Here is a 12,179-nt window from a genome sequence, read left to right on the forward strand (position 1 = left end):
AGAAGAGTGTATGAAGGTTGATTGGGAGAAGATTATGCGTTGATGGAAGAACGCATGTGTTGGTAGCAAGACCATGCGTCGGTCATGAAGTTCCAAGAGAAGGAGATGCTGTCGAACAGGAAGGACTGGAAGTAGCATCAAATTGGGATAAGGAGTTCTCCCAGAATAATCGTGCGTTTGGAGTGATTCTAATGCCACCTGAAATCTATGAGAGTCTAGTTATCATGGTGGGGCTGCCGGAGAAGAATCTCCAAGGAATCGGGCTGGACAATGAGGAAAAGACAGAAGGATCGAGCTGTCGGGTAAGCTGGGCCAGCCTTGATGTTTTGACGATTCCGGCCAAACCACGAGGGGTTATGAGCTAATATTTTGAAGTAAGATAACCTAAGAGTATATTTGTAGAAGGAAGTATCTCTAGATAAAGCCTATAACTATAAGTAATCTAAGCTTTAAATTGAATCTGGAATTTAGGGTTCAAAAGAGGAGCCCGGGAAGATCAAGGACCTTGTAAGAGAAATATTCCCATCCTTACCAAGGTAAGTGGTAATTTCCTTTAAGTCTTAAAGCATATCTTTAAGAGTAAATTGTATATGCTTATGTAATGAATGAGTATCTAGCGTGAGATTGAGATTATGTGATCGGGATAGTCAGGGGGTCAATAGACTTAGTTCTTGAGCCCAAAAGCAAAACCTCACGAGATGGTCAGTGGACCAAGAGATCTAGTTCCTGAGCTTGTGGGAGGATCCTCGTATGGGATGGTCAGAGGGCCGACGAGCCTAGCTTCTGAGCCCATGATCGGGGAGCTATGTGCACATAGAAGACATTTGGAACAAAAGGGAACTTAACTGAATAAGCGTTCATGATTAGTATTAGTTAACTATCAACCGTGTGTGTAGGTAGAGAATAGACTCATTCTAAGTAGTTATCAGTTTAGCTATCTATCGTGTGCATAGATAGAGTTGAGAACAGATTCGTTCAAAGCTTAGGTTTGAATGTAATCTTGTATTTATGATATGCTTGTTATTTATGAGTTGAAATATACTCTAGAAATTGCTTACCACTCACTGAGCTTTGTGAAGCTCATTCTTTTCTTTCATGTTTTTCTTCCCAGGTAGTGAAAGGTGGGGAGTTCTAGGGTGCTGCTAAGGTCAAGGTCTACTACAAGCCACAGTCGCACTTCCGGAGGATTTTACAGTTGTTGTTGTAAACCTTGCAGTTAAGTCTTGGAGTTGTATATACCTTATATTACTGTAATAAAATGGGCCTACTTATTTAGTAGTTGTTATCTCCTTGACTTAAAGTTTACTGAGTGTTGTAAAGAGGTTTAGTTGGACAGTAGGTATCACACAAGGTGGTATCTGCGGTCCCTCATGCCTCTCCTCGGGTTCAGGAGTGCGGGCTCGGGGCAGGGTGTGACACCATGCATTGTTCATTCATTACTATTAGTATATAACACTTATACAACAAAGCAATGAACCAAGCATACATGCTTCCATACACCCTTATACTATAACTCTTATAATATAAAGATGATGCATGAATATGCTTACTGCATGCATAAATATATAATGCATGTGCATGCTCTCTTGTAATTTCATCATGCCAATTGCTATATTATAACAATTATAATATATGATGCATGAATAAAATGCATAACCAAAGGTGAGTTTTAAATCTATATGAACTACACTGTGGCATATAAATAACATACATCTCATGTACATTAAATAAAAGTTGATGAACCTGGATAATTAGCCTCAAAATCCCCAAAAAACAAAACTAACTATTATAAAGCACAATGAGCATCCGGTTCAAACAAGCGAACCAGGTCTTGAACCATCAAGGCGAAGAAACGTGTCTCCTTGATCGTGTACCAAATCCTTGTGATCACCTACACGAGAGAGTAAACTCTTTACTCAATCGTTTACCAACGCTTCCTGAGCTTAAACGATCGTATACTTTAACTATACGATAAGCATGAAGGCACGCGATCGTGCAACGAAAGCTTTAAGCGATTGACTAAATGACAATGATGGGATGAAGCATAATCGTCTAAATGATCGTGGAGCAAGCGTCAAAGTATCGTATACCGGGTGATCGTGCAGTCAGTGACTATGTGATGAGGCATGCTGAGCTACACGATCATTTAATGCGCGCGCCTTTTATTAAACAATGAGCATCAAATGCTCTACGTGATCATTTACCTCCAGCGTCCACGCAATCGGGCAACCAATGCTACGTGATAGAATAAACACTTTACCCTATTGTTTAGCATTAGCTAAACGATCATTTAGTAAATACTACACGATCAAATAGAATTTTTCTACACGATCATTTAGCCAAATCCCAACATTCGTTCACCTTAGGATACATGATACGACCAACCTTTGGTCTTCTTCCTCGATGAGAACCACATCTCCATGCTTTGAAACTTCTTCATGAATTACTCAACAAACATTAAACACTTTGAACACAGACTCGATTGCTTGTTAATTATGCCCAAAAACGCAAGGGCCCTTACAAATTAACACTTTGTAAACTTAAAGAAAGCTTTAAATAGAGGCTACTATCCCATAAACATTCATCAACACATCCACAACTGCATTTAACTCTTAAGCACAATGCAGAAACCTTAAAACCCACCACGATTGTAAAAGAAGTTCAAAACAGAAATGGTAATTTGGAATATCAGAACAACCTGGCTCTGATACCAATTGAAGGAAATCAAACACGAGGATTTCCATGAGCAACAGAAGGGATTGTTCCAAATTCTACTCGAATGAACACAATCTATTACAGTCTAAACAGAAACTAATAGGTCATGCACAATAAGAAATTACAGCATGCTAAACGATGATACAAGGGATGAAGGATGCATACCTTTGAAGAATCATTCTTCATGAATCCCTCAATCAATCTACAAGCGTCCAATAATAGCACACTCGAATGCAACGACCGGTACAACCAATGAACACGAACACAACGAACACATCCTCCACGAACCAATCGAGTCTAACCTGATCCACGAATTGAGTGAGGACACCACCACAATGGTTACCTTGGTATTCTCGGTGTGAGAATCCAGGAGTTGTGGGCTTTGTCTGATCTTGGCTTGCGGAAGAGACTGGAGGACTATGATCGAGTAGACAATTGAGCAAGTGGGAGATTAGATGTTATCTATCATATAGACGATGTGTTCGATCGTTTAGTAAATGGCAGTCTAGACTTAGCCATTCGATCGTGTAGCTACGATTAGCTGAATGACTATCGTATAGTCAAAGCTACACGATCGTTTAGTCTCTGCCAGCTATCCCTTAGTGAAACTCTTTCACTTGATAGCTTGTCTCCGTAGTTCTGAATGAGGCAACTCTCCTAAATTTAGGAAAATAGTTTTCCTTTTATCTCACGATTTCCTTAAAACCACCAATAACCTCCCACTAAATCTGTTATTAAAGAGAAATTAATTATCATATACTTAATATATTATAAATAAATATGATAACCAACTTATCATATTATATTTATAATCTATAGTTTTAATATTTTATCTCATGAAACATACAAACCATAGTTCTTTTTAGGACAATAACTTTAAGGATAAGATGTGCTAGTAACCTCGGAGTAGATCTCAGTTCAAGTTCAAACTGTTGGCACATTATCAATGACTTCACAATGAGCTACATTTGGGAACGTACCATTTTGATTTTTGAGATATAAAGTAGCATCAAGTAATGAGGCGTATTTACCATAGAGTTGTCTTCAACGAGGCAAAAAAAAAAAAAAAAAAAAGAGAAAGAAAGAAAGAAAGAAAGAAAGAAAAATAAACATAAAAGATAAAAATGGAAAAAGGAAAAAGGAAAAGAAAAGTAAAAAGAAAAAAGAAAAAAAGAAAAAGAAAAGAAAAGAACAATTGGATGATCTTTTGAGCCTTGAATGCTTTAAAATTATTTGATTTCCACATTAAATAAAACAAATTTTCAATTTTGACTTTGGAAAAAAGGAAGAATGGAGTAGTGTTGGGTTAGAGTTTGAAAATTAGAAATTACAGATGACATGGAGTCATATCATGATGACCTGATTTTTTTCCTATCCGAATGCATGCCTAAGCATTTACATGTGGTGATTTTCTCTTTGATGAAGTATGTGCATTTCACTTGGCTATTGCATATCAAAGCGTGTGAGAAAATGATCCTTACAAAAGAAAAAAAAAAAGAAAAAAAAGAAAAAAAAAGAAAAAAAAAGAAAGAAGAAAGAAGAAAGAAAAAAAAAAGAAAAAGAAAAGGAAAATCAAGGACTAGCAAGAAAAAGAAAACATTTAGGATCCTTCAATGTTGAAATAGGAAAATTCAAGATGATATATGTAAAATTGGGACACTTTAAATTGACATATATTCTGAGACAACGACATTCAGATGGAGGCATGAAGTGAGACAAAATCACCATATTGTATATCGTTTGCTCAATTTTGGCAACAGCAAAAACTCCACTATTCCAGAGTGCAGGGAGGTTGCATAGCCTAAAAGTATGGGAAGTCTCTCGAAGCTACCGAACTTACCACTTGGGACATTTTAAAACTAAGGACACAAAATATCTTCAAAGTCACATGATCAATTGTGATGGTAGTTATCTAATCACTTTCAAGATGTCAATTGGGACAACCAATGTGTCAAGTGAAAAGAAATTTTCTCGATGAAAGTCAAAACTAAGTGATTATTGAAATTTTCGTAGGAGCATCATTTTTATCAGCTCATTGAGAAACTATTTAGAAAGGAAGAAGCTTGTAGAAGAAAGCTGATTCTACAGAGTTAGAGCATTATATTTGGTCGAGAAGTCTATTGCATGAAGAGACTATTTGCTGGGAAATACCCATCCTATTACGCCATATGAGTGAAATCTTGGAAAGTTACACCATCAAGTCTAAAAAGGAGTTGTTCAAGGAATGATTCACTTTCATTGTCTTCTTAGTCCTCGTATGTGGATATCTTTTATTTTTTTCATACTTCTTGTTTCTCATCTATGTTGTCCATGTATGCTTTCGTGTCTCATCTTTAATCTCCCATGCATATACTTAGTCTTCATTCATTTGCACATTTTTTTCTTCAAGTGTCACCTTTCATTCGTGTCTCATATATCTTATTTCATTTAATTATTTCTTTTTGTAAAAAATCAATTCTTTGTTTTCTTTATCCAAGTTTGTGCTAAAAAAATTTAGAACAGTTTTTTTTTTTTATTTCCCTTCTCTAACTACAAAGTCACTCTTTCAACTTATTGTTTCTTTTGGAAGTCATGTCATTCACTTCATGCTTGAGTTTGTAAGATGATCTGACCAAATAAAACAATAATGCTGTAAATTACTTTTATTACTTTTCTTCATTTCCCTTGATTTTAATGTCACTTGGTAGTCTATAGGGGAGTTAGAGGCTAGGTGTATATTATCTTTTTCTTTATAAAAAAAAAAAACACAAAAAATCTCTTTTTTGATGTACAGTTTTTTTTTTTTTTTCGTCTCAAAACATGATTATACAAATTCTTGCATAAATAGTGGGGCAATTTTGGTTAAGGGTTTTATTTTTTCTTAAAAAAAACAACAAAAAGTTTTAAGAATTCATTTCATTATCTCTTTATTTCTTTGGAGATGTTTTTTTATTTAGGAAAAAAAACTAAAAGTTGTTCTCTTTGATACAATGCCCTGAAAAAAAATCATAATTGAATACTAGGCAATTTGAAATTGAGATTTCCAAACAAAAGCTTTCTTAAAAAAATTAGTTAAAGAAAATAGTTATGAGCATTTTTCCTTTTGTAGCCAAGTAGATCATCTCATCTTAAGTGTTAAATTCATTGTTTTAAAACATAAACAAACACAAACAATTCAATTCTCATAAAATAAAAAAGGCAGAAACTCACAAAACTAAAAAATGGTAGTTTAGCATTTTCCCAGTCTGTCTCACAATTTAGCGTTTACTCTTGATTGTTTCAAAACTAAAAAATGGCAGTTTTGTGTTTACTTTGGGCTATATCACAGTTTAGCTCTATCCCTAGCTGTGTCAAAACTAGAAAATAGCAGTTTAGTGTTTATTCCTAACTGTCCCAGAGTTTAGCATTTACCCTTGACTGTGTCAAAACAAAAAATGGAAGTTTAGCGTTCACTCCTGGCTGTCACAGTTCAGCGTTTACCCCTGGCTATGTCAAAACTCAAAAATGGTGGTTTGGCATTTACCACTACTATGTCAAAAATAAAAATGGCAGCATTTACCCTTGGGTGTATCAAAATTTAAAATGGCAGTTCAACGTTTACCCATGGTTGTCTCATAGTATAACGTTTACTCGTGATTGTGTCAAAACTAAAATATGTCAGGTTAGTGTTTACCCCTGGCTGTCTCACAATTTAACGTTTACCCCGATCGTGGCACAAAATAAAAAATTTTAAAAACATTCTTTTGGTTTATAGTTTACTTGTTAGTCATCTTTAATTTATGTTATTATTGTCTTAATTGTTTGCACATGTATAATGAAGAAATAAAATATTAGACAAATTAAGGTGTATGCCTTTATCCACCTCCTAATTCTATAAGGATGAGCGAAGGGGAGCAGACTGTAGACCCCTAAATTTGTCTGAATTAGTACGGATAAAATTTGAACTACCAATGTGTCTTTCAAAGGAGCATGGGGGTCTTAACTTCCATGATTTGGAGGATTTCAATCAAGCACTTCTGACAAAGTCAGTTTGGCTAGTCTTGACCTATTCATCTCTCTCATTGCCTGCTTTAGACCTCGTGATTTTGAGAGATTTCAAATCATAATGGATTTTAAATGAATTTTGTTGTTTGGTATTCCAAGAAAGCTATTTTAAAATCTTGAATGATTTCAATTCTTGTTTTTACTTTAAAAAATTCCTGACTAGAATGGTCAGATATCGTGGGATTTCACAGGATTTAAAAGTAAATTATTAATTTACAATTGTCATATTCTAATTTTCAATTAATACATCATATTTAAAATTCTATATTAGTAAAATCTTAACTTTCTTTTCCTTTTTGGTCATCATCCAAACACACAATTTTAAATATATTAATTTTAAATTCTTTCGGGTTCTAAAAAAAATAATTAATTGAAAATAATTTTTCAGATTTAAAATCACATGATTTAAAATTATTTCTTAAACTTTCTTGAATACAAACGGACGGTTAGTTTTTAAGAATCTTAAAGGGTATCGTTTTCCTTAGGCATCAATATCAGAGGCTAGAGATTCCCTTCCTCTTCTTTTTTCTGGCAGAGTTTTTTATGGGGCAAAGTTCTTCTTCAAATATGTTTGCAGCACAAAATTGGTAATGGTTTGTTAACTTTTGTTTTTGGAGACTCATGGATCACACAACCCCATACTTTTTAAACCCCTCTATCATCATGTTGTTGTTGGTGTGTCATTTTATTATTGTAGATCGTTATTGGGTTGTTTTGATATGAATGGTTTTTGTAATGTGCAAAGTGGTTATAAGTTATATGGATAGGTGTAAGCATACGACTGTTGTGTGCTTCTTCGGGTCCACATCATAACTATATATGTGCACATTTATGATTGATTTGTAGACCTTCAGGTTACATACTATGATTAATGCACCTTCCTTCTTACCACTGATTTGTGGACTTTCACGTTACACACTATGACTATGCATGTCCTTTCGGGTTCATGTTTACGACTAATTTGTGGACCTTCGGGTTACATACTATGATTGATGGGTGTTCCTTTGGAATAACGTTTATGACTGGTAGGTGACCCTTCGGGATCACGACGACTGATATGATATGAATGTACACTGATGCCTAGATAAATTAGTTAACAAGTAACCTAGAGGGTCTAGTAACGAGTCATTTACTGAATATTTTTATACTCATCATTTCTTTTCTTATGTTTTTCAAGTAATGACTATGGTGACAGGATCGTTTATTGGGGTTGTGGGTACCTATACTTCTGTAAATGATGTTATAAAATGTTTGTGAAATTGATGGAAAAGGCTAGAGATGTCTTAACTATAAAGCTATGTCGAGAATATGAAATGTGCATCTGATTGAACTATTTTGACCATTTTCTTTTTCAATCTATAAACATTTTGTTGGAGCAAACGATGTGAATAAGATATGAATAATACTAGCAAAATAATTACAACTTAATTGGATACAAAGAATTACAGTGTAAGCATATAAACATTGTATACAACAACGATTTTGAAACTCAGAAAGTAAGATAGACTAACAAAGGCTAAGGTGAAATAACTACAAACTTATAAAATTCTCAAGATCTTGTGGAAATATCAATAGATAGTCAAGGTACACTTTTTATAAGCGTTGTCTTTGCACAGGCTATAAATAGACTACAACAAACATGTTAGAAGATTAAAATTTTACTATTAAATGGAAAAAAAAGTTTCTAACTATCGGCGTCTATCAGTGATAGCCTACTCTCTGTTTCTATTACTGATACATGTTGATGGACTTCTATCAACTTCTATTAAAGAAGATTAAAATTTTACTTTTTTTGTATAAACAATTTTCTTTATTTTTCTATTTTTGAAAATCTCTCTAGAATTAATTTACCTCAAATTTAACATCACGAGACTAGTTTCCATCTTTTTTTTTTTTTAAAAAAAAAGGAATAACTTTCATTCACCAATTCTAACTCAAACAACAAAAGAAGCCGATTAAATTAGACAAAACATAATTAATAAACAACTATGTCACAAAAAAAAAAAAAACCATCCAGAATAAAAACCATCGAGAATTATTTAGACCTCATTTAATAACCATTTCGTTTTTGTTTTTTGTTTTTGAAAATTGAGCCTATTTCTTTCCCATTTCTTTAATGATTTGCTGTACAATGATTGAATTCTTAACTAAATTTAAAAAACAAAAACAAATTTTTTAAACCTACTTCTTTTAATTTTCAAATTTTGGATTGGATTTTAAAACATTGCTAAAAAATAGATAAAAATGAAGAAATTTGGAGTAGTAGTATCTATAAGTTTAATTTTAAAAAATAAAAACAACAAACTAAATGGTTACCAAATGAAGCTTGTTTCGTAGTTGAGATTTATGCTCCAAAAGTCGCATAATTAGTTTTTTTTTTTTTTTTAATATTTTGGGACATGGTATGTAAAACCCGAACCCTAATTACTTTAAGTAAGAGTAAGTAATGAGATGTCTCCTAATGAGTTAAATGAAGCCATATTTTAGGAGGGTTAGAGGATGGAAGCAAGAAGAAATAAGCTCTTGTGTAGCTAAGTGTAAACCCCAAATTCTAAGTTCCTAAACAAGTATGTTTAGCCAAAGGAATGATATATTAAATATTTAATAAGTGAAAATTCTTGTTATTTATAGAAGTTGTGGAGAAAGGAAAAGAAAAACACATTAAATAAGGAAACTCACTTATTGGTTTGGGATGTGGCGGTTAATCCTCGAATTCGGAAGGTGGCAGGAAGATTAAAAAGAAGAGAAATTTTGAAAGCTTGGTTTCAGCAATCTACATGAGAAAATTTAGTGAAATTGGTGTCATTTCAAAGCTGGGAGAATCTAGTTTTTAGGATTATCTTGCTGGAGAAAGATTGCAGAAGAAGAAGAACAAAAAGTGACGAAATTACAGAAGAGACAGAATCTCAGATTAATCAGGGCCCAAGGTAAAGATTGGAAGCTCTAGGAGAAAATATAAAGAAATTTTGGCTGACATTTTAAGGTAAGAAAGTTAACGCAATTCGAAACATGTTTGTAGAAGGAAGTTTCTATGCATAAGCAGACAGCTGCTTGGGAAGAACAAGCAAACAGCTCACTGTGGAGATTATAGTGAGATTTTGTGATGAATATCTCGCTAATGAAGGAAATCTCACTAATTTTGTGATGAGGATCTCGCTCTAGAAGGGAATCTCTCTAGAAATTGTGTTGAATCTCGCTGGAAAGGTAAGTATCACTAGGATGAAAGGATCTCGCTCATGAGGAGGATTTCGCTCATAAGGAGGATCTCACTCATGAGGATTTCTCATGAGAAGAATTCACTCGTGACTAGAATCTCGCTGGTAAGGCTGTATTTGATGATGAAAGTTCTATTTGAAGTATTTTGCTAAGAATTCTAAGTAGTTTAATCGGGAATTATGTCCTTTCAGGCCGAGAAGAGCTAGGAGAGGTGTATAACCCGTTAAGAGGCCAACGAGATGTGAGTGACTATGTTATGAATTAATATTTTAATGATTTAGAAACCATGATTTTCTTGAAGTTATTTCTCATGCTAAGTGTTAGAAACTATGATTTCTTTGAAGATATTCCTCATGCTAAGTGTTTAAATGAAGTGCCAAGCAACGTATTTGTGAAACTGTTTCTCATGCTAAGTAAAGCATGTTTTCCATGAAATTGACATGAGGTAAATATGTTATCTCGTCCAAATACTTTCAGCATGGTTAAGTAACTCCATTTTTATGATGAACTAGTATGATGATTTGAGCACTAATTCTTAGTGTTCAACTAAATGTTTATGACTAGTTTTACTTAAAACGCGATACCGAAGGACATTTGAGAAGGTATCTGCCCAACTAGACACCGAAGGACATTTGAGAAGGTATCCGCCCAACCAGATATCGAAGGACATTTGAAAAGGTATCTGACCAACTTGATACCGAAGGACATTCGAGAAGGTACCGGACGAACTTGATACCGAAAACATTTGAGAAGGTATCTTAGCAGCTCGATACTGAAGGACATTTGAGAAAGTATCTGAGCAGAAGTACCCAAGGTATGATGGTACTCAGTTATAACCACGTGCACGTAGGTAATACGACGTCGAGGGATTGAGCAAAAGGGTTCTCCCCGACTAAGGTTGACGTTGAGAGTTAGATCTAGTAGTTCACTCTCAACTAAGGATAAAGGTAGTCATATCTTCTCTAAGGCTAGAAGGATAGTTTGGAATTGCTAATGCTTATGAATGTTTATCAACGCATGATGTTACTAATGTATGAGTTTTCCAAGTATGTTTTCTATATCTAACTCATGCTAATAGTTTTTACAAGCTAGTTCACGATTTGTGAACCCCGAATCCCAATTTTACACTTAAGTGTGTTTTCTTATTTAAATTGTCTTAATTTTCCACATAATTGTGTGTCCCTATTTAAATTTGTATAAATAAGTTGAGTAGGTTGATGAGAAAGTTAGTATGAAATGGTGAAGAAAGAATCGGGATTTGAAAAGAAAAATATGGAATTGAGTTGGAAAAGTTGGGGAAAAATAATAAGTAGGTTGAACTAGTGTGGAATAATATGGAAATTAAGTTTGGAAAATTTGGGGAAATTTCGGCTAAGTATAAAAAAGTTATGTGAAATACGTTATGACTGAAGGACTGAGAAAAATATGGAAGTCATGTGTAATGCGTTTTGTGCACAAAGCACCGGAAGGCAAGTGATTAGTGGCTTAATCGTGTAGGAAGTGTACGGAGACAAACAATGTTCACAGTAGCTAAGAGCGAGATCAGCGTGATCGTTGAGAGCGAGACCAGCGAGATCATTTAGAGTGAGATTTTGAGCGAGAAAGTTGGAGAGAGCGAGAGTAGAGAGAGCGAGATTCTGAGCGAGAAAGTGGGAGAGAGCGAGAGTGGAGAAAAGTTATAGAGAAAGCTGGAGAGAGCGAGATTGGAGAGAGCAAGACTAGCGAGAAAGCTGGAGAGAGCGAGACCAGCGAGCAAGCTGGAGAGAAAAGTGGGAGAGAATGCTGGAGAGAGTGACACTGTCGAGAGTGGAGAGAATGACACTGTCGAGAGCGGAAAGAGCGAGAGCGCCTATGTATTAGCCTTGCTTTGTCCGATTCGAACATCACGCCAATGCCTTGCCTATGCATTGAACGGCCGGGCAAGCTTCTGGGCAATGTATTTGGATGCGTTGGGGTGAATTATGCATTTAAAAAACCTAATTTGGATACAGACAAAGCTTGAAGACGTAAGGGCAAACGTCAATTAAAATTTAAGTGTCCGATTAAGAGAAATTCTTTAACCCTAAGAAATTGTGTTGGATGCATTTGGGAAGAACACATTGAACCAAGGTGAAGTCAGCTTACGTTGATAAAGGGAGGATTAAACATTTGGCCATGCAGCCAAGTAGGTGCTGTCAATCCTACAAGCAATTTAAACGCCTATAAATAGGGAGTTGGGATTTCAT

The sequence above is a fragment of the Benincasa hispida genome, chromosome 7 (assembly GCF_009727055.1).
Source record: "Benincasa hispida cultivar B227 chromosome 7, ASM972705v1, whole genome shotgun sequence".
Taxonomy (NCBI): Eukaryota; Viridiplantae; Streptophyta; class Magnoliopsida; order Cucurbitales; family Cucurbitaceae; genus Benincasa; species Benincasa hispida.